Here is an 18955-nt window from a genome sequence, read left to right on the forward strand (position 1 = left end):
TATTCAGCAAGAAATAGCGGCAATGAAAGCTAAAAGGTACATATGCCAGAGATCAGTACTGTACAATTAGTTCTGCCTCTGGGGCTTTTTTAGGAAGTAAGAAATGAGGAACTGCTGATAATTGGCACTCTTTATGTGAGCTCTGGGTTTTCATCTGAGCATGACACAGCTAAGTGAAGTTTGTTTAAAGTGAAATAGCAAAATTTCTCCAAAAGCTGAAAAGACGGTAAAAGCACCTACCTTAACTGAAGCAGTTTTTGAACAAACTTCTGACAAAAGTTTGAGCATAAACACAACAGTTGAGCTTTACACAGCAAAGTGAGTGTTGTCCCTTTTTGGCACTGAAAGAGAAGCTGGACCCTTGTGCCTGTTTGATATTCTATTGTTTGCATATTGATTTCTTTCTTTGGTTTCTTTGTTCTTCAAAAGAATGAGCCTCAGAAGCACACAGCTGCAATTCACTAGCATGTGTAAAGGAGAATTTTAATATTGGTACATTAAGACTTAAGGCCAGTTGAATTTTTGTGGACAGAGCTAAAGGAAAAAAAGAAGGGAAAATGAGCTGGTTTAGCAGAGGTGTGAGTAAGAGAGACTTCATGAATATGAATATTGTAAAAGCCTATTTAAGCGCGTGTTATGTTCTCCAGGCCTCTTAAATTTGTCTACACTGCACTTAAGCTTTTTTTTTAATTACTATTATTAATCTTTTTTTAATTGCAAATATTAATCTGACAGATTGTGGACATCAGCAGTCATTTTTTTTTTCCCCACCTTTAGGTAACTGGGATGGGGCAGGGAAAGCAGCGGTCACCTCAGAGATTGAAGCTTTAGAAATGAGCAGTCTCTTTAAACAAACATTTCTGTTGAGAACAAGGTGGTCTATGAAGGTGTGGGTAATGGTGTTTGTTGCTGGGAAATGTTTTGCCATGTCGTAGTTTAGAAAGAAAGAATGAGAAGTGCTTATTTTCCTGTTGAGCCAGGAAAGATTCAGGGTAGACGTTTTCAGGAGCACATGCTAGAACCCAATTTTTTTTCTAGTTTGGAGTAGAGAAAGTATTTTTTACTTTTCCATCCCTTCTCCACTGTTTTGAAGAAAAGTGGAAGAAAAAGATACTTATAGTAATGCTCATTCAGAATACAGTGTAGCTTTCTAAGGGTACTATTAAAAAAAAAAGCTTTCATATATGCTGGGTATTGTAGGCAAGCGTACAAATAGTCCCTGTTCCAAAGAGATGTTGATTAAGGGATGTGAGATAACCCAATAACAGGATTTGCAAAGTACAAGATAAACTATAATCTCGTTTTAGTTTTAGGACAGTGTTTTGACTTGCTACCTACAAAACACTTTATTAGATGGGCATTCTGGGCTATGAGCAGGGGTAGCTTTGGACTACGACTGAATATGAATCTGTTTGGTGGTGGATTATATTGTCTAAATATTAGGTTTACTGATTCTATAATGTATTGCCAATATTGCCTCACACTTAAAGATATTATTACCAGCTAGTGCACTGAGCAGGAAATAAGTATGTATGTATATATATATAAAAAAATAACAATTTCCCTGAACTCATTAGAAATGCTAGTATCTGCTAGTCAGCTGGATTGACACACATTACGGAGTACCTGGAGTGTTCTTTAAGCTGTGACATCCATATAGGAGTTAACGGATGTGTCGTCATTTTCCTGACTGCATTTGGATCTGCATTTGAGAGGAAGCTGAGGAGCGGGACAGCTCATACAATACTTCATTCTGGCAACGTCAAGCACAGAAAAAACCACATTGCATGGTCAATATTTTCTAGGAAGCCTTGAGGTTATGTTTATAAAGTTCACTGGAAGCTGAATATTTGCTTGTAGAGATAGTCTTTAACTGCAGTTATCAGATAAAAGTATTGTGTGCATGTAGTGGTTTCTTACCCCTCTCAGCTGCTGAGAAGCTTTTGCTGAGCACTATGGCCAGTGAAGAGCTTCCAGCTTTCTGTGTGTGTGTATATATATATAGATATATTAAGAAAAAGAAAAAAAAAAAGATACAGATGAAAACTATCGACAAGTTTTTATAGGTTCTAGTAGTAATTTAAGACTTCTTGTAGCTTGCACATTTTTTGCTGATGAAAAATGGACTGAGCAGTGATTTCATAATGTTCCAAAAGTAGATGGTCAAAATGAACTTACTGGTAATGCCTATAGAAGACATCAGAAAAGTGTTATCTGCTTTTGGGATTTCAGTTGGAACCAAATTAAACAAGGAAGTTCTTTGTTCTCTCAGTTTTTTAATTTAAAAAAAAAAAAAAGAAACCAACAAAACAAAAAAAAACACCAAAGGAAATAAAACCAGGAAGTGTCAGATTCTGGAAGAGAGAAGTCGGTAATTTGCAGGATTTCCACATTAAAAAAAGACTTTTGCGTTATTTTCTTAGCAGGAAAACAGGTTTCTAGTTTTGTTTTCATGGAGATTTATCACAATATTCACTTTCTTAAAACTCAGCTTTCTGCAAAAGTACATAATTTCATGAAGAGCCACTTTGAGAACAGGACCTCAATGCCTGAATAGTTTGGGATGTGAAGATTTTATTTCTATAACTTCTTTTCTTCCAAGCTGCTAATATCTGCCATGAAAATAAGGGCTGGTGAGGATATCACAAGTATAACTTGGATTCCCAAATCTCTATTTCATGCACTTAAAACCTGATTTTCGAGAGTGCTGATGTGCTGTTGCTTTTTCTTTCAGTTGTGCCCAGGATGTGAACAGATACTTTTTAATCAAAAACTTCTATTGATTTGGGGTAGGGGTGGTGGGGAGAAGGGCAGCCAACTAGGACTAAGTCCAGCCTAGGACTCCTTAGGGAGGTTTTGCTTGCATTCCAGCTCAGCGTGCACGCAGATGCATCTGTGCATCTCTCTTGATCGCTCGTCCTTTGAGAAGCCAGGATCATTTTTGTTATGCAAATGCTAATATCCAGTGGCTTCTATAATTTGAACTGTGCAGTCTATTTTTGTCTTTAAACTATAGATGGCAGCATGATACTGCATACTGCCTGCACTACAACTTCTCGAAGTGAGAACAACTAAATCGACATTTGTTGGTTTAAAAAAAACCCGGAAAAACTAGTGGAAAAGTAAATTTAAATTATTTTTTAAAAAATAATTTAGATGATAAATTTCAATATCTAGCTTTTCAACCTGCAAATTATGTTTAATACCTTATTAGTTTCAACAGATTAGTGATGCAAATGCAGCATACTGATTATCGACGTTATACTGAATTCAGGTCTGAATTCCAAAAGCATGCATTCTGCCTGTAACTTTCCATTCTTGAAGTGCATCGTATGTTACGGACTTGAATTCAAGACAGAAATTAGAACTAGAGTAAAAATAACTAACAAAATATTTCCTGAGGCTTTCTGCATTGTGAATATACCCAAGGTGGAAAGTACATTGAAATTTGCCTTGGGGCCTGGCCTAACAGCGTTTTAGCACCTTTTTAATATTAAATGTGCTATTAGTTCAAGGAGCTTACATTACTTATTTTCCGAAAGAGAAGAGGTTTTTAAATTCTGTGCCAGCATGGTACCAGGTGATGCCAAGTGTTTGGTGTAAACGAACAGAACAAACTGAGCTTTGGAGGAAAAGATTTGCTTTTACAGGTTTTACACAGCATTGACTGCAGCTCTCAGCTGATGCCATGTCAAGCTGCCCACAAAGAAAGGGGGAAGGAGAAAGAGTTAGCCGAGATAATAGATGCCTACGTTTAATTATTTTGCTGAGGAACTATGGTAGTATCTTTCATGTTTACGTCGGTATGCTAGATTAAGCCTAAGAGTGTATGTTAAAGAAGAATGAAGAAGTATTTCAGTCAGAGGCTGAAGCTTTGTGTAGTCCTTAATTGCTTGTATAGATAAAATACTTGAACGCTCAGTAACACACAGATGCTAACAGTAACTTCTCCCATATCCTTTTTTTCCTCATCAGCTTTAAAAAACCCAAACTTGTTAGTTCATGTGTATATGGCAAAATTTTCTGCCATAATATTACCAAAAATACAGTTATCTTTTTATATAACTCTTCCTATAGACACAGTAATAAAAGTGCTTTTAGGGATATTCATTTGCTTGAAAAATGACAAGCTAAACTGGAAAACAGCTTTGTGTTTGAACAATATGTAGAAAAGTCTTTGTTCCTGATGTATTAAAATGCAAATGTTAAAAGCAAGAATGTACAGATGTCATAAAAAGAAAATCCTTTTCTCAAAGCTGTTATATTCCCCTATTACTTTACAGTTATGAGAAATTTCCAAGTATTTCAGATGCTTTTTCTTAGTAATGGAAAATGACCTGTGTATAATTCCCATCTCAAAAATACCTTAAAGAAGTCCTTTATTTGAGCTGTCAAAAATTATTTCTGCCCCACCTTAAAATCAAATGGTTATGCTTCAGCCTGGAAAGTATATTTAACACTGGACTATAAAACTCTGAAAATACAGCCTGAAACATTAATGAAACCAAGCAATAAACCAAGATGGCGCATTAATCCTTCTTTACGCTTTTCCTGTTATGTTGATCTGAAGGTCTGGTATCTGATCCCAGACGTGGTCTTTGTTGGCTGGATTACCTGTGGAGCTCTTAATGGGGAAAAAATTAAACTGGGATGAGGAAGGCTCAATGCGGCAACTGAGGTGCTTGCCATGCAGTCGTACCAATACTTTTGGAGATATTCTTATGGCTGAGATTTTGTTGCAGGCTCACAAATTTAGGAAATCTTATCTATCAAAAAAAAAAATGTTACGCCAACAACCCAGCTGCTGTGCATTGTTGGGAGTTTGGGTTTGTTTCCCAAAGGAGCTGTGATTTGAGGCTGAGGCTTAGAGATCCAACAGCTGCTGCTTTGGGTTGGCATTTTGGTGTTACAACTTTTTGATGTGCAAATTCTTCCAGGGAAAATACCTCGGGGAGAAACATGATCTCACATGTTGCGGTAGGCATCGCATTGTCAAAATTGTTCATTCATAGCCATCTTCTACAGGTGGCCTATTGCTTGAGAATAGTCATGTTAGTGCTGAACGCATTGTAGCTATCTATCCTAAGTTCATATCTTAGAAAAACAATTCTTGGGTTTTGTTTTCCCATTAGAAAAGTTGCAGCAGCTGGAGACATAGTCACTCCAGCTGATGCATTTATGAATGCTTGCAAAAATACTTTAAAAGTCAAATTATTCATAAGCTATGTTGGGTTTAATTTTCCCTTTAAATCTCAAGTCAGACTGAGCAATGCTGATGAGTAAGTTTGATGTCTCTCAGCACTGCAACATCCTTTATGTTCAAAATCACTGATGGGATACTGACAGAAGTCAGCTAGATCACAGACTTTGCTTCAATGTTGTTAGCTAGCTAATTAAGGGAAAAAAAAACCCCTTTGCACAAGCCTCCTGGTTTTGTAATGTCCTTTTTGCCTTTCTCTTCCTCCCAATTTGTGACTAGTCATACAAAAGAAGAATCCTAACCCTGTGTGTGCTGCAAGATTGTCATCCTGCAGCACCACCAGTCAAGTCTATAAATCAGTAGGATCCAGGACTGTAATCTCCTCCCTGTTCACTAGAATGTCATTTATGGTGGAGGGTTTTTTTAATAAATCAGAAAGATATTGTGCAAGACTTAAGAGAAATCTTGTGGTTTTGCTGATTTTCTTCTGCTGTTTTATCCCCTTTAAAACCTATTTGGAGCTATTAAGATAGGAAGTAAAACACATGAAAAAGTGGTGTAATATTAGTCGTGACTCCTCTCACACAATTTTTAAAATGATGGCTTAATCATTTCTGGTTTTTACAACTGTAACCCTGAACTGTAAATTAGACTAGGTATGGTACATCCTTACTTTTTACTAAATGGTGGACATCAGAATAAGTGCTTTTGTGTTATGTTCCATTATTCCCACTGTCTTCAACGTTAGCACTGAGCAGTCAGTGGATGGATAAAATACTGTGGCAGGGCAAATTGCACATGTAGCTCAAGAGCTACGGCTTCAACATCCCCACCCTTTACCTCCTTCACAGATAATCTGAAGCAGGGAAGCCAGCAGTTGTTGCTGTGGCCAAAATTCACGGGCTACTTTGAAATCCCTCTGCTTGTCGAGGCCAGATCTGCTCTGTAATGGCCAGGAGTTGTTGCCACCTCTCATCTGGCCCCCTGGTGCACACGATGTGTGGGTTTCAGCTCTCGTCTGTAGAAGGATGCTAACATGGAAATCATAAAGTCAGGTAGTCTCTTCAGCTCTGCTCTGAGGCTTGAACTGTGCCATGGCTAAATAGTGTAATGTGGCCGCAATGTTAGTGGATCTGGCAGGAGGGCACAAAAATGTAAGTTCTAACAAGGCTTTGTAACAAAATTGCAAAACGAGTATTAAGACAAATTGAAGCGTCTTGCTAGCTGGCAAGGATTCCTGTTGTTGAGATATACTGAATAGACTAAGGGTAGCTTGAAGAGCTCAGTGGATATGCTTTCAAATTCTGTGTTCTTCCAGGGTGAAGAAACTCGGAGGGAATGGGGCTCACTGTGGGAACAGTAATTGCAATAAGCAGTTTGATCGCTGCACAGAAATATCCCTAGATGCCTAGTAAACTCCAAGGTAAAGTACCTGTGATTGTGATTAATTTTGTTACTGCCATCAGTGGTGCTGGCAGAGGGATTTGGTTGCCTAAAGATAGGTGTTTAGTACCATTTCAGGTATGTGGATCTCCCATATGTTGTACTTGTTAGGCTCATGTGATGTCTTATATACCTGATGGCACTTACTATTATACTTACAGTGGAGGCATAATTAAAAGAAGGGTTTTTATAGCACTGGACATCAAAGCACCCTTTAGACATTGCAATAGAAAGCCACTAGGCAACCAAGCAAAATTGGAAAAGATAACTTTAAATGATGGTACTGAAAACTTTGGCAGCTCTCCGGCTTCACTCAGGGAAGGCTGGAAGTGGATGTAAGTAGTATAGTTTAAGGGCTAGGTGGTCCTTTTTCTCAGAAGACTTCTCATTCTAGGAATCAGATAAACTTGGGCAAAGGGAACTTCAGATTAAAAGAAGACATTTTAAAGCACTGGACAACAAATCACCCTTTATGTATTAAAAGAAAGCCAATAGCTAACCGAGCAAAATTGGGAATTATACTGGTGAAACAAATAGGCAGGAAACCATGTTGTAGTCAGTAAATAAATCAGAAGAATCAAAACAAGTCTGTGAGGGTAACCAAGAATTCTTGATTCAGGAAAAATGAATCAGGAATAAGGTTGAAATTAGGGGAACCTACAAACTGCTGAAAGGAAGTAGTTGTCCATGTCAAACTATACAACAGAGGAACAATTTTGGTGTTGCATTATAAAGGGTGTTGCAAAGCTCACTTTGACACCAGACCTCTTGCCTATCCAGATGGTGAGCTTGGAAGCAGGCCTCAGTAGCTGCTGGATGGTGCGTTCTGCAGTGCTTTCATCCAAGTGTACCTCCACAGGTTTGATAGGTTAGTACACCCATAGTTCAGCATCAGGCCAAGTGGAATTGATGGGCCTGTCCAGAGAGCCCGTAGACTTCTGTGTTAATTGGATGAAATAAGTGGATCAGAAGTCTGCTGAGCTTCTAGTCACCCTACGACTGTTCATTAAGAGCCTTCTTGGCATGGTTAGAAAGACCAAAAGAAAGTCTGAAAAATCATAGGGAGATATTTCGTTTAGTTAAAGCTTTATTCATTATAGTAACTGTGGGCATCAAATATTTTAAGGGTGTTAGACAATGGGACAAAACCTAATGTGAAGAGCAGATTAAGTCTCCTGGTTTTATATTTCTCAGATATTCTTCAAATAAATCTATACTGAATTGAACGCTTAAAAAGTAGAGTCTTGTTCCAGTTGGCGATTTTGGATATCAGGTTAATGTTACTAGTTGCATGTGTTTCAAATGTTAGCAAACGGTTTTTAACAACAGTGTGCAGAACCAGTAAATATTAGCCCCACTGTATGTATTAGTAAACTAAACCTATAAACAGGGTGATTCAGTACTTGAGGCTGCCCTATATATCCAATATACCTTAAAGATTGTCAGCTGGGCCTAGAAGCTGTGCTGAAGCTCTAAGTTTGACCCTCACCGTCTCTATCTACAAGGTCCTTGGCTGAATTTGAGCACAGCAAGACTGTGGGGAGCAATCCCACAGTTCAGTTCTTGACTTCTTCCTTCTACTCTCTGTTGGCTGTGCACAGCATGATGTCTAGAGGAAGAAACAAAAAATACAAAAAAGATTATTATAATTTGATCTGTTTTAATGTAGGCTTTCAGACAAGAAACAGGTAGAGAGAAGGAAAGTTCATGCAATCATTTGAAATGGGTGAGTCCAATCCTTTAGTCTAACTGTAAATATCCCTGAAAGCCTAATTCAAAGAGTTATTTCATTTGAAGTTAAAAGGGAATGGAACAAAGATATGTTTTCTCACTCTTTGCTCCCTCCTTTTTGCAAAGAAATCTAGTTAGTAAGATTCCCAAGAAAGAGAGCCAGTGGTAATACGGAAGTGTAGATGACAGCCACGACCAGAAAGAATCACCGAGTATTGGATATTTTTGGAATAGTAGAACTTGAATTCAGGAAAATGTGTTGTTTCAGAAGTTGAAGGTGAAAGACCCCTGCCAATTCTGACTGAGGAGAGAGGAAGGGGGTGACTGGTGTCAGGCTGGTTTCGTGGTGGATTGGCACCTTCTTTCTCCATCAAGTTGCAGATGACCTGTCTGTTTTGCTCAAGCACACCTCAGAAACTGCATGTGTCTGCATCAATTTGTGTATATGCAGCCACTGATTTTTTTTTTTAATATATATTGTATTTTGTGTGAGGATAATGATGCTAAGAAAAGTTACTAAAAATTTGGCTTGACTAGCTATACTTTTCATCTGAATTAAGAAAAAATGCAGTAGAAAAATAACAGCATCCAAACAGCTAATAAATAACAAACTTTTAATACCAGCTGATATTTGGTCCTATTTGGGACTGCCTGATCACATGATGATTTACTGACTTCACTGATAATGCTTCCAGAAATCATAAGAAGGATGTGGGAACACTGAATATTTACAGAACACTTCAACTTCTTCATTTCTCATATAGTCAAACAGCAATTGTAACTTCCAAAAAGCTGAACAACCAACTTCTGCTTTGCTGAATTCTTTTTCCATTCCAGTATTAAACTTGACAATTAAAGATCTTCCTTGCTATTCACAGTAGTTTTTCTTTTTCCTTTCAAAGACCAAGAGTTGTAACAGGAGCCACTGCAAGAAAAAAAGCCATCTTACAATTTTGGTGATAGTAATAGACCTCTTGCTAAATACAGCTCCACTTAATAATCTCTATATATGCTTTCATTAGGGAAGGTGGTGGAGAAAGATCTTACCTGTGTTGGTCAGGGTTGTTTCTAAAAAAGTTTCTTAATCCTGAGCTATCTTCCTCAAGGGAGGGAGGAAGATCTCATCTTAATCCTTGGATTAGGTGAATAACATTTATGCTTACAAATGCACTGCAAAAAAATCATGATGTCAGAAGCCATACTGGAAACATTCTTTTTATTCACTGAGGAATTTTTTCCTGTGTTTATTTGCTCGTCTGTATTGAAAAAGACTTTTTCCTTTTGACCTTTCCCTCCTCCTCTAAATAAAACCCCAGATAATTTTTACTATTCTATCCATCCTTATGTGCTCTTTAAGGAAACAATCCAGATTAAGAAAAGTTTAATTCTAGCTCACTAGCATCAAACTAAGTTGAAAATAGTTCAAAACTCTTATTGAACTTCAGGAAATTACTTTTCTATAGACTTTTCCTCTATTTAAGTAATTTGAATAATTCAGAAACAGATAAACCAGGATAACCATCACTAAGAATGATATAAAATAAAGTGCTTCCAGAACTACGATGGAAAGTGCAAGGAATTTAAAATGAATTGTGAAATCAAGATTGTTCTTCTCCTAATGCAGCTGATTAAGATTTTCATGACATTAAATGACTTCAGCTCAGCTACGTGCAGTGCAAATCAACAACTGCTTTGTCAGGCAACTCAGACGCATGGAGATTTCTCTACCAGACAGGGAACTTGACATAGGGGAAATAAATGAAGTTCACAAAAGGAGAGGTGACTTTCCCTTCCATCCCAGATCTCTCTTACAATTAGCATTGCCTGGTATGCGCTTGCTTTTGCACTAATTAAATCACCCATACCATAATGATCCTTCTCCTCGTGCCAAGTCTGAGACAAAACCCTGGAGTGGGGCCTTTGCTGTGGCAAAGTGAGATGAATTACTAGACTGGTCACAGAGAAGAGCAGCCTGGTGGCGTGGGAAGCCTCTAGCCCCGTGCCCCAAGGGCCTGGGTCCAGGATCTTTATTCTGCCACTTCAAACTCTCTGACACTGGGGGTTGCATGGGTGGTCCAGATGTCTAGAAACACCCAGGAAGAGGAAAGGAGGTGTTACTGCACCTTGTGATGCCTTGCATGTCTGCTGAAGTGCTGGTTCAAAGTCCTCTGTTAGCTCCTGTAAGTCCCCACCATGAGGTCCCTGCAGCTGGGGCCATCTAAGGTGTCCTGACTTAATGCCACCATGATCTCCTTCAAATACTTGAATAGGTTTAAAGGGACTTCTTGGCATATAAGAGCACCTAACCATCTTAAAGGAGCTGCTGTACACATTTCTTGTTTAAAAAAACCTGTCCCTACCACAAAAAAAATTACAATAAAACCAGATGCGTTTGGTAGAAGTATCAAGTATATTCACAGATTTACTTTTTAGCAGTAAAGACAGTTCCTAGCTTTGTACAAAGCATTTTGTTGACTTGCCCTTGTCTTACATATTGTGTGTTATTAAGCCTGAGTAGGTACTGAAGCCTGTAGATGTCTCAGGTGTTCTAGGGGAGAAGCAAAGCTGAATATAGCTCTCCCTTTTCAATGAGGAATCTGGACAAAACAGAATTATTTTCCTATCGCATTAACAATGTATTAAAAGGAACACATGCAGAGGCTCTGATGGGTTTTAGTTCTTCACTGAAGAGAAAGAAGGGTTCTGATTCTTCTCTGTCAGAGAATATTTCTGTACTTTCCCTTTTCTTCTAAGACCTTCCTACCAGTTTGAAATTACTCTCACTTGCTGTAACTGTGAGAAGGAGAAGGAAAAGGGGAAGCAAACAGCTGTCTGCCAGAGGCAGGTCAGGGGCCTCTAATCTTCCATTTTTTATATATACAAGATTAAAGATCTGGTCTGAGTTTTGATTAAGAATGCAAAGTTAAAAGATTAAATACCAGCAAGCCAAATTAAAGAGGTTTAAGTCAATCTCCCAACTCATCAAAGTACCAAATTTTTAAGCTGTCATTACAACATAGGATTAGTACAAAGCTTCCCTGAACCCTGATTTGGTGTCCTTCAGTCAACAATGTTATTCTCCCTGCGGTTTTGTGCTCTCGGCATAAAACCAGCTATTGTCTTGTATTTAGAGCTCATCTCACCTAGATCCTTCTTTGACTTTTTCTTTTTTTATACCCATGTCCCAGTTAATCTAGGAACCCGACATTTTTTTGTGACCTGCAGTTTATACCCAAGCAGCAATGTACTGCTCTGTATTATGCACTGTCACGAAATGCATTAAAGCTTAGTAAATGTGGCTGTTTTAGAAAAAAGGTCTTAGACACTCGGATAATTATAGACTATTCTTACAAGTTCCAGGAAATAAATATGTCCCACTTCCTTTGTACGTTTCAGCTGATTGATTCCAAAGATCCGGGAAGAAGGAAAATGTAATGAGTAACTAGAATGAGATGAGGCTAATACGGTTGTCACTATCGGGTATCTGAAAATGAGTTTTAAAAGTCCATGATTGATGTTCACATCATTTTGGAACCACGAATCATTTCGGCTGAAATTAGTGAAAAACTCAGATGGGGAGGGCGGAAGTCTGGAGAGTGATTATATCCAGGAATCTGCTAATGCAAATAACTACTTTGGTACTAAATTTTACAAACTGTCATAAACGTTATTTAAAGCCCATGTTGTAATGCATTAAAGTAAACGTTTCCCTGGTTTTCAGTATAATAAATTGGGTCCTTTCCATTTTTTATTTATAGAATTTGGGATGTCTCAGCTACATTAAGATTACGCTTTTCCCGGATTGTAACCACAAAAGATAACTTAATAACATTACTAAAGGCTGTACTAATTAAAGTTTTAATTTGAAGTTATTCTCCCTTGTACTGTGTGATCTATTTTGAAATTTTCATCTTAAAGACTTACTATTTTCTCTAAGAGTTAAGAACAACAATGCAGCTTTTTGAACCCACAATTTAACTTTCATATATACCTGTGCAGAATGTCTTATTCAAAACATCAAACTTATATGCTAAATTACATCTTTTTTTGAAAAAGAAATAAAATTTCTGATCCTTATTGAAATATAGTGTCTTTATTTGTATATTAATAAGGACTCTTCCCTGTCTGCTCTGTATCTTGTGATCATTTCTGAGGCTGTTGCCTTTATGAAAGGACATTGAAAAATACTGCTATACAAGCTATGTGAACGTACTACACTGCTGTCAGTACCTAGTATCTTTCAGAAATATTCTTCAGGATGGTGGAAGAAAAGGGATAAATTCCTGGGCTTTGAAAAAAGTTAGATTTTTTTCCCTGTAATAGTTTTCCATCATCTTTTTCGGAAACTGCCTACTAATCTCATTTGTTTTGGACATACTGCATACAACCTGAAAATGCTTTCATTCAGCAAATAAAATTCAAATTAGCGAGGTTTTCTGAAACAACTTAATATGTGCCTTTTGAGTAAAGACAGAGAAAAATGAATGCAGAAGAACAAGGAGGATCATGAAGGAGGGAAAACAGTTATTGCTTACAAATTTCTTGCCATCCTGCTCCTTGCAGACTTGCAGTTATTTTATATCTGAATTTCCCTACTTACTGGTATTCAAGTTGCAGACGGAAATGGAAATGGGAGAATGTAATTTACAACCCACAACAATCATGGCAGGTAAAGTATTCACAACAAACTCCATCTCCTGAAAATAATACTGGCAAATTCATCTCAGGGGTAAGCAGATAAAGATTGGGCAGAGTTTGGGTAAATTTATTCATGCGTTGGTAAAGCTAGAATGCAGCTGACTCCCACCATTTTGTGCGAATTTCTTCCTGCTGTTTAGTGGACTTTTTCTTTCTCAAAATGTAGCCTGCAGGAACAGTGATACTCACTGTACATGGGCCCATCTGGCTGTGTGTGCACTTTCTGACAGTGGCTAAATCACTTTGGACAAATACAGTGTCATCCTTCCCCTGTTATTTCCTCCCAGTGATCTGCAGGCTATGGGCTTCCTGAGCCTAAGATTGCATTTGAATTTTTCTCTTTAATCATTTAGTGTTCCTTTTGTTTTTCACACAAAATGTACACTTGACATGATAGTGAGTGTCACTGTTTAAGTGCCCCCCCCAAAAATCATTCCTCTTATTTTGCTTTTACATCTTCTGCCTGACCAATTCTTCTGATATCCTTAAGTGTTCATATGATGAAAAAGGAAGAATAACAGGTTTCTTATTCATATTTTCTGTTTTGTCTCTCTTCACTTTACCTCTTAAGTTCTGCTGTAAATCCATTTTCAGATATGGTGATCAGAACTGCATGCCTTGTTTAAGAAGTGTATTTTTATATTGGTAACGAATGCTTTCTTTTTTATTCTCTATTCCTAATCTTTTCTAACCTTCTGTTCATTGTTTTGATCACCACTGAGCACAGAGCTATTTCCAAAAACCTATTCACTATGGATCTGGATTTTTTTTTCCTTAGTAATACAGAGCTAGTTTAGAGCTCATTAGTGTGTATGGTTAATTAAGGTTGTTTTTCCCTATATGCATCACTGTGCTTTAACAGCATTGAATTTAATCTGCCTATTTTACCATCCAGCTGCTCAGTCTCCTTCTGCAACTCTTCATAGTCCATTTTATCTTTTTACTGTGCTGAATTATTATAATCAGTAATCTTTATCCTATAGTTCACTTTCTTTTCCAGATAATTTATGAGCTTGTTGGAACACAGAGGTGGGTCCTCTCTCATTGTAAAGGGACTCATGTGGCAACTTCCTTTATGGTGAAGGCTAATAATTTATTCCTGCCTTTTATTTGCCATCCCTTAACCTGATATTAATCCACAAGAGGACCTATTTCTTAAAAAGAGCTTTGTTCAGGTAGTGTTACACAAACCTATTTTGGAAACCCAAATATGGTTCACTCACAGCCACATGCTTGACGACCCCTTTGAGGAACTCTGACAGGTATGTAACTTCCCTCCTCTGGTCATACTGCCCCTTCTCTTCATATTATTAGAGTTTCTTTTAATTCTTCCCCTATTATCATCTCAAGCAATCTGATCTCTACAGGCAGAATTACTAAACTGCAGCTTCCTACATCTTCCTGTAGCTCTCTTTGGAGGTTGTCATCACTTTCCTTTTCTCTGATGCTCATGCGGTAGGAGACACACCGCACTTAACTACTTCAAGAATTAATATTTGAGAACCTTAAGACCTGAACAAAAACTGTCTTGTCCGCATGAATTGTTAGTATCCACTTTAATCTATTTATTCTACAACTCTTCTCCTGATGCTTCTATTTAGCAACTTCTCAAGCTGACTGTATGGCTAGAAGCCAAAGTAGTCAACTCCACTCTTCCCCACGGTGAAAATAGATGTAGAGAATTGATCTGCTCTGGCGTTAACTTCCTTGTGTATTTTTCTTACATCTATTTCATTTCCAGGTTCTACAGGCTGTTTGATTTTCCATATACGAAAATTCTGAAAAAATTTCAAAAAATTTGTCTGCTGTTTCTTTTCTTATTGTGGCTTTATATTTAACTAGCTAAAGTTAATGCTCCTCTCTATTTTCCTTGTTTGGACATGGTTTCCACTTCTGGAAGGATGCCTTTTTACTATTAATAGCTTTCTTTACTCTGCTGCTTGACCACACCAACATTTTCAGCAAACATTTCAGAGTCTTTTTTGATACATGGTATGCTTATGTTTGAAGCCTTGATATACTGTCTTCATATACTCTCAAATCGCCTGCAAATATTTGGGCCCTTTAGGTACTGCTTTTAGTTTTATATCTGTTTGACATGTCATTTCAAATGTACTCTTTTCTTTATCAGACCTGTATGGTTGCAGCATGAACAGATAAAGATTTCACATAGCAGTTGAAACAAGCAGATGAACAAATGCCAGAAAACCAGTCTGGGCGAGGTTAAACTCTGAACTTTTGGCAAGATCCAGATCAGTATTCGGATTAGGTCCTGTGTGTCTCACTCACAGAGCAACTGCTGGACTCCTGGCACATGGGCCTGCTGAAGGGAAAGTTGCCTTTCAAAAAGGGCATTCACAGATTCGGGTTTTGGGTTGTTTTTTTTTTTTTCCCTCATTTTCTGTTTATGCTTCAGGTGGATGGTGGAAGTCACTTGGGAGATTGCAGGATTTATATTGTGGTATCTGTTGGCTTCCCTGGGTGTAGCTGCCATGGAGCGACGCGGCAGCGCCGATGGGGTTGGGATGTCCTGCCCTGTTTTGCTGTGGGTGCTGACTGCCAGCCTGCGGGCCCTGCCACCAGCCCACCACACCGAGGGAAGGAGAGAAAGGGGGACACACTGGCAGACACTGGGGAGCCTGACAGTGCCCTGTGGTTTTCTGGCCCAAAACCAGGCAGAGAGAGCTGCTGGGACTCTGGGGGGCGGGGGGGATGTTTGTACAGAGGAGCTTGTCTGTCCACATTCAGGGCAAAGAAATTGTGTTGCTAAGAGCAGGGGGTGGAAAAAGCCAGCCTGTCCTACCTGAGAGTGGGTTATCAAACAGCAGTGTGTCAACAATAGCTGATGGCTGCAGGTGTGGTGGGTGTACATTTTGCACAGGCATACGTTGCATGCAAACTGATGCCGGGGAAGACATGAAGTGTCTTGCACTGTCATGGGAAAAGGGACCCAAGCTAAAAGCTCAAGACTGTGTAGCTTAGGTGTGGAAGGAAAACATTGGTCCAGACTTTGCAAGTGATTCAGTGACTCCTGTCTGTCTGAATTTTCCATAGGCACCTTGCTTCCCCAGGCATGAAGTGTCTTCTCTCTCATCTGTAAAGGGAGGCAACATCTGCACAGGATGCCCCTTAGGCCTCCTGCAGCTGGCAGGTTTCAGCATGGGTGCAGTTGGGGTGAAACCCTGGATACAGTGAAACCAGTGATCCAACAGTCTTACTGACAGGCCGTAGCAATGTCAGAATCTGCTAAGGTTTCTAAAAAGGGTGCAGGAAATCGGCTGTTTCTTTGCACCTTTTCTTTTTTGTATGCGTGGAAAATTCAGTGATTAGTAATGAAAATAGGAAGTGGAATAATCCACAGAAAGTGATCTGACTGTACCTTGCTATCCATCCTTGCTCAGCTGAGGAATCATAATTCAGAAAAAGCAAGACTTTCTGAGATGATCTCTGTATTTCTGATACAAAATCTTTACTGTATCAATGTGTAGAGACTGAGGAAACCTGCAGTTTCTTTGGAGAGTGGAGTCACTGGATATATCTGCTTAGCTGTGTTGATTGTCCTTGAACGATCAACGTCACCACTGTGACTTGGCCTGGCCAGTGGTTGCCCCACTCCAACCACACCTCTAGGATCTCTTTAGCTCACCCCTAACCCTAACCTGAATTCTAACCCTAACCATAACCCTAACCCTACTTTCTGGCTCAAGCTAGGACTAAGACCCCACCTTTGACCCACACCACAAATGTCCTTTCAGCACCACTGTAGCAAGGACATTCAATTTATCATCTGACAATCAAGGTAAATTGTTGAGGGGCACCAGAGAAAACAAGCTACAGTTGAGAAAAGCAAGCTAATTGATAAAGAATAGCACAAATTGACTTGTTATCCCTGAGCCTCGCTTATGAGGATCAAAAGTGGGAATGGTTCCTGCATGAATGAGGTGAGGAGGCCCTGGGATGATGTTACAGAGGTCCTACAGGATTGTGACTGGCATGGGGAGGTCAGAGACTGTTCAACATCTTTTCCATGGGCCATCAAATGAAGCTAGCAGGGACCAAGTTCAAAAGAAACAAGAGGTGGGTCTTCACTTAATGGGTGGCTTGGTCTTCTTGCTCAAATGATGTGTATAGGTGCTAAAATGTTACACAGGCTGAAAGAGAGCATGGACAAGTGCTTCGAGAAGTAACTCTCTATGGAAGCTTACTGTACAACCACATGAAGATTAGGAAGTTTCCTAGCTTCAAGTACTTGGAGGGGGTTTATTGAGAGAGTATTAGGAGAAGCATCATGTATGTTTGTGGACTCTTCTCCCCTGGCATCTGCTTACGGCCACTGTTGGAGACAGTATGTTATATGGGCTCTTGGTCTGACCCTGTGTAGCTGCTCTTATGTTCTGTTTCTGGTGTAGACATGCCACGTTGTGTGTAGGAACTTTATCATGACGTTACTTTCTCACAATTAACAATGCTGCTTTGTCTCATTATTTAAAAGGAGAGGAGATGTTGCTAAGGCTAAGGCTAAAGCTAAGGCATAACCATGAGTGGTGCCATGAGGCTGTGTCGCTTGATGCTCAGTGCTGAGGGGTAGCTGGAGGCTCAGTTTCATCCTGAGTATTTCTAAGGCAGAAAAAGTGCTGGAGTGTGGTCCATGGACTCCTGTGTGTTTGAACTTAAGGGTAAAGTAAATTAATTCATGTGAATTAAAAAAAAAGTGGGATCATAGTTATCATGTCTATTCAGAAATTACCATAATTTCTATCGCTCTATTCATTCATACATCTTGATGCTTCCGATAATAATTGGCATGTTGTTTTGAAATCCGTATGTGTTAACATTATGTGCTACAATGGGTTGTCACAAAGCTTCATCTACAATACGGACCATGAAGACACAAAAATTGCAGCTTACGTGTCTGCAGAATAAACTTGGCCAGTGGATGTCAGAGTCAAATACTCTCTGCCCAACAAGTTCTTCTAGATATTCCACAAGAAGAGGGTTGTACATCAAATCTACTTATTATCAAATATTATTTATTACCAAATTTACTTAAAGTCAAATTACTTATTTGGTTTATTTGGTGTTATATGGGATTTTAGTTTAGCAGGGTGATACAGCAAAGTGCTGAAATCACAACATAAGCATAATATAACAATTACAATATACAGTTGAATCACAATACAAACGTGGTTTCCATTACCAGTCTCTATATTCTCACTGTCACCACACTGGACATCCCCAGATGCCTGGAAGGAATACATGGGTTGAAGCAAGCTCAAATCATTCTTCTCTTCAAAATTTTCTTTATTAGTTGTCTGGTTTTTATACTTTATGTTGGGCTGAGCCACGTACGCACTCCCTGCCCCACGCTGGTCTGGCTGGCGGAGGAAGTCATTGCTCTTTGTTAATTGTCTCAGGGAACCTAATGACTCACTGGTGCAGTTGTCTTATCTAAAACCAAGGTTGCCCTCCAGTCTCCCTGGTGTTGAGATAAGTTTAGCCTTCTTTATGATACATTATGCCCTGAGCTAATTGTTGGGTTTGGGGGTTTTTGTTTGTTTTTTTTTTTCCCCTCTTCTCCTCTGAGCTCTCCTTCACTGCGGGGTCGGTCACAGTGGGCCAGCTGAGTGATGAAAGAAAAGAACTTGAGTTCCTTTTTCAAAGAGCAGTTTACAAGTGTAGTTTTTATTAGCATATCTTTAATGTTAGAAAAACATGTTAGAATTAAGCATTTCTTTATATTGAATTAGTTTAATAATTGCACACTACATACAATTCAGCTGTTGTATTGTGCTAGTTCTTTCAAGTGCATTAGAGCCCGCAGTCTTGTTGGGCACTAGAGGTCTCTTATTTACTCTTTTTCAAAAGACTACCAGTTCATTTGTA

Source organism: Pelecanus crispus, chromosome 1 (assembly GCF_030463565.1).
Source record: "Pelecanus crispus isolate bPelCri1 chromosome 1, bPelCri1.pri, whole genome shotgun sequence".
NCBI lineage: Eukaryota > Metazoa > Chordata > Aves > Pelecaniformes > Pelecanidae > Pelecanus > Pelecanus crispus.